The following is a 4,521-nucleotide window of genomic DNA, read 5'->3' as shown; positions in this document are numbered from 1 at the left end:
CAGTGAATGCTAGTTTCATTTTCAGGTAGTCAAAAGCGCTGCGTTAAGAACATTTAAGTGCTTTATTTCTTCTTTCTGTCACACTCTGAGTTAGTTTCTAGCAAACGTGAGGCAGTGTAAGCGTTAAAACAGGAGACAGGTGTTTGTTTTTTTTAGCTTTTATGCAGTGGATAGTTGGTCTGCTGTAGGCCACAGACAGAACACTATGTTCTCTTTCTGTTGACCTTATTCTGTATCGGCATCTACAGCTTGTGGATATTGTAAACAGGTCCACATTACAGTCAATACAGCACCCTATTGTTGCTGTTGTCATCGTCGGGGTCCTGTAGGTTGCAGAGTGGGGCCTCCATGATCAGGTTTGTTCATCCCACAGATGTTCAATGAGATGAGGACAGGGGGGGGGCTTTTTGTAGAAGTTCTTGAGCAGTTTCTGTGATGTTACAGACCCAGCAGGATGCATTGTCCTGCTGGGTCTGTAACAATGTTTACGTGGGTGGTATGTGTCAGGATAACATCCACTTGAGTGCCAGGACCCACGGTTTTCCTGAAGAGTATTGCATTGTTATTCACTTAAACATTGTGAATGATCGTGTGTGTAAACTGCTCATCATCTACATCTCTTTGAATGTTTTGCAGATGACAACTTTGACCCGGTCGTGATAGCTGATAAACTGAGAAGTATCGCTGACGCCCTGAACGACGATGTGAAATTTCAATCTGCATTAAATGGGTTGAAGCAAGCGGCAGCAGAAGAGGTAAACCTTTCAAAAGCACTTTAATAAAGCTCCCATAAGAATCCAACAATGACAGAAGCTGGATCAGAAGGAAAAAAAAGAACTTGCTCTCACTCTGATGCAATGACGGTGTAGCAGAGTTTTGTCAGCTCTCTATGCGCACACAGTCACACACTATTGCATCAGATCACAATGTATTGTGTTAACATTCAACAAATGTGTTCATGAGAATACTAGAAGACATGTAAGTTCAGTTTACTCAGTTTGCATAAAATGGGGATATGTTTCCACTAATGTCTATTATTGTATGGCCATTATTACCAAATATCTCTGTATTCTAGCCCTAGCTACCAAATGTAGGCATTGTAAGGTTGCCATAAAGACACTGTGAAAATAATACACTGACAGTAGTTGAGTGCAAACATTTTTTTCCTCTATAAAGATAGTACTATTTATACTGTGATGGTAATTATAAATATTCTAAGATGCCATTATCTAAATGGCATTTTAGTTCATTTCAGAGTTAAACCTGGCTGGAGTGTCGTGCCTCAGCCAAACAACACCCATCTGAGCATACTCAGTGAATCAGATCGTCATGTGTTATTGGTGCTTCTGCAGGTTTTGTTGTTCACAACAACATTTATGTCTGTAAAATCTTAGACTGCTGAGATTCACTTTTTTTTAAATAAGATCTCTTGTCAAAGATGTAATAATAATGAATAATGTGTATTTTTCCTGATCATTATTTTTTTATTTAGTAATACTAAATGTAAGCCTGTCATTTTCAAAGAGAGCCAAACAAAAATTGGTAAATGATGTTGGCTTAATGTTGGATTCCCTGCTGTGTTCACACATGGACGCCTGTCTCATCCCTCCCCAGGCCATTAACGCAGCGTTTAGTCAGGGTGTGGAGGCCCTGTGCCAGACTCAGGCTGCTCAGCAGGCTGAAGTGGCTCCAGAGATGCAGCTGATCAGAGCCTCAGTGTCCTTTGGTCTCTATGTCAAGAAATCATCCCCGGAGCTGAAAAGTAAAGTTCAGCGGGCCATGAATGCATTCCTCAACAGAAATGTGGGTGCATGGGTCAAGCAGCTTGGTGGATGGGTGAGTCAACAGAAATTTGTATCACTTAAATTTCAAGGATTTTGTAGAATTATTTTGCTGGTTGAGCTTCTTAGGTTCTTCTTAACACTAATGAGACTGCTGAAATTAACTGTTGATTGTTGCAAGGGGCAAAGTTATTACAGCATAACCCAGAGCTGCAAACACTACCTTAACAAAATATCATTTCAAGGCAACATAACAGTTTATGCAGTGAGTCAGCAGATGGCAATAGTATAATAACATTGTTTTAGAAATAAAAATCATTGAAATTTTATACAAGTCACAGCTGAACATTAAGTGAAGAGGAGGTAGGTTCAAAACATTTAGTTCCACTGATTCTACAAGAAAATAGGCTTTGTGTTTTATCATCATTGGGAGTATCTTCAATCTAATTCGTATCTCATGTAAGTTTAGTTTTAGAACAGATTTTCTTTCGACATTCTTCCTCTTTCAGCTTTTCATATAATTGACACTTCTGATGAAACTATGAAAAGCTGAGGCAGCACAGCATTGTGACCATGTGCCTTCATGCTTGCAGTTCCACTTCCGTCAAAAAGCCCAGCCAGTTTCGTTCTGATTAAACTTGTTCAACCCGTTCCATTAACTAGCAAATGGCATGTTACAGTTACAATATTTTCATATTGTAACGAAATAATTATCATGGATGAATAAGTAAATCAAACCAGGCATTTATAATATATTTTCTGTACTGAAATCTTGTCACATTTCCGTTAAATCTGTACAAGTACGGTTTAACTTTGACTTTTGACTTTCATGAGTAATAATTTTGTGTCTGTTTCATTTTTTTCAGGATAAAGTGCCAGGTGTTTGAATCATTCCAAAGCAGCCTTCTGGTAATGAAATACACTTTCATTATCTGATGAACCTGTGGAGCCTCATAGTCAGACTGGGTGTCTGTCTATAATCTGTCTGTTCAGGGTTTTTCTATCACACAGTCAGATGTCTGACCACACACTAAGCCTCTTCGTTAGACAAAGACTATGTTTACATGCACCACATATTCCAGTTCTTGTACCGATTCTGAAAAAGACGATATTCCTGTTGAACCTATCGCTAATGAAAATGAATATTCCACTAATATTACCATTTACATACAGCCATCCATACTCTGAATAACATGATTAATATGTTGTTCATTACATAAAATGTGGACAGCAGCTTTCACCATTTGGTTCTCAAAATAGGCTTTTTTAAAAAGTTTTCCACCAATGACTGGTTTGTTCAACTGTGGAAATACAATCTTCCTCTTTTGTTCTTTCTACCAGCTTCTTGAAATGGTGTTGCAATATTTGTGCATATCCAAAGATTTATTTATGACCAAATATTTCACAATGTTTCCAAGTGTGTTTGTTTCTGCTTTCATCCATAATGTTCCATATCGACATCATGTCAGCATATCGCACATGTCTTAATCGGAGAATGCTACATATGCACTAAGGCTCAGTGCGTAATATTCGAAGAAAATATGCAGATTACATGACCCATGTCAGACTTTGTTTCATTATTGTGATAATAGGAAAAACTGTGGGATATTAATGTGTGTGTAAACATAGTCAAAAACACTTTCATACTTCCGTTTCTGCTTTAGATAAGGTGGCACTATTTGCATGTTCTAGTGATGAAAGTCCCAGATTAATGAAATCACGTGTCATAGAAGAAATTGATTGTACTTGCTATCGAGAAAATAAGTTTCACTTTTTCCTGATTCGCACACAGTGTAGGGGTTAATAAATAATGTGAAATAATCTCAAGGAGGTTACCATAAACCCAGCAATCAATGTTTGAACTATCTTAGAGTCTCAGACAAATATTTAATCAGAAGACACTTAATATCACTACATCATTGCTTGTACCGATATGAAATGTGGTCCACAGAGGGTTCCTCCAAGTGATCAGTGGTGAAGCCTTCAGTCTTGTGTATACTTTTATGTGGGGTTTTCTGTTGGGCTAATAAATGCAATTCATTTGGTGTTTTCTTTTTCACTTGCCTTATGTAGAATTCACGGTGCCAAAAAAAAAAAATTGCAGGGAAATTATGTGGAAACTGATAATAATAAATCCACCATGTTTACACTTTGGCATCCATAGCATATTGTATGAGTACATGCAATTTGTAGGGCTCAATCGAACTGTGAATTCGAGTACTTAAGTAATTGCTTGTTGTCACTCAAAAAAACAGAACAATCGAATTTTTCAGGTACGGGTATTTCAACTTGTCTTCAGCTTTTAAACCCTGAATGACTCGATCACATGCTGTAGGATTCACTTTCTATGTTTCCATCATTGTTCACAATATATGCGATGTTTGCATTAAGTGAAATATTTCAAATGAAGTGACTCAAACACATGCACACATAAAAGTTAATGTGTGGTACATTGCTTTGTTCATATGTTCACGGTGATGTCAGTTTAAAGTGCACCTTTATTTTATTTAATATTATTTACTATTTTTAAAATGATTTTAATAAAAATGTGAAACTTTGAAATTCTCTGGAGTGTTATTAAACTGTTGACAAGTTTAACGATAGCATCATTGGTGTTGCTGCTGTTAGTTTTGAAATGAAGCAGCACAAAAAAAAAGCACAAGAAGTTTTCCTGTTTGAACATGTTAAGCAAGAGTATGTTGTAAGATGTTGAACAGATCACTACTGCAAGCATTTTAAG

The sequence above is a fragment of the Acanthochromis polyacanthus genome, chromosome 5 (genome assembly GCF_021347895.1).
Source record: "Acanthochromis polyacanthus isolate Apoly-LR-REF ecotype Palm Island chromosome 5, KAUST_Apoly_ChrSc, whole genome shotgun sequence".
NCBI classification, from domain to species: Eukaryota; Metazoa; Chordata; class Actinopteri; family Pomacentridae; genus Acanthochromis; species Acanthochromis polyacanthus.
The sequence above is the reverse complement of the archived record's forward strand: the minus strand, read 5'-3'. Positions refer to the sequence as shown.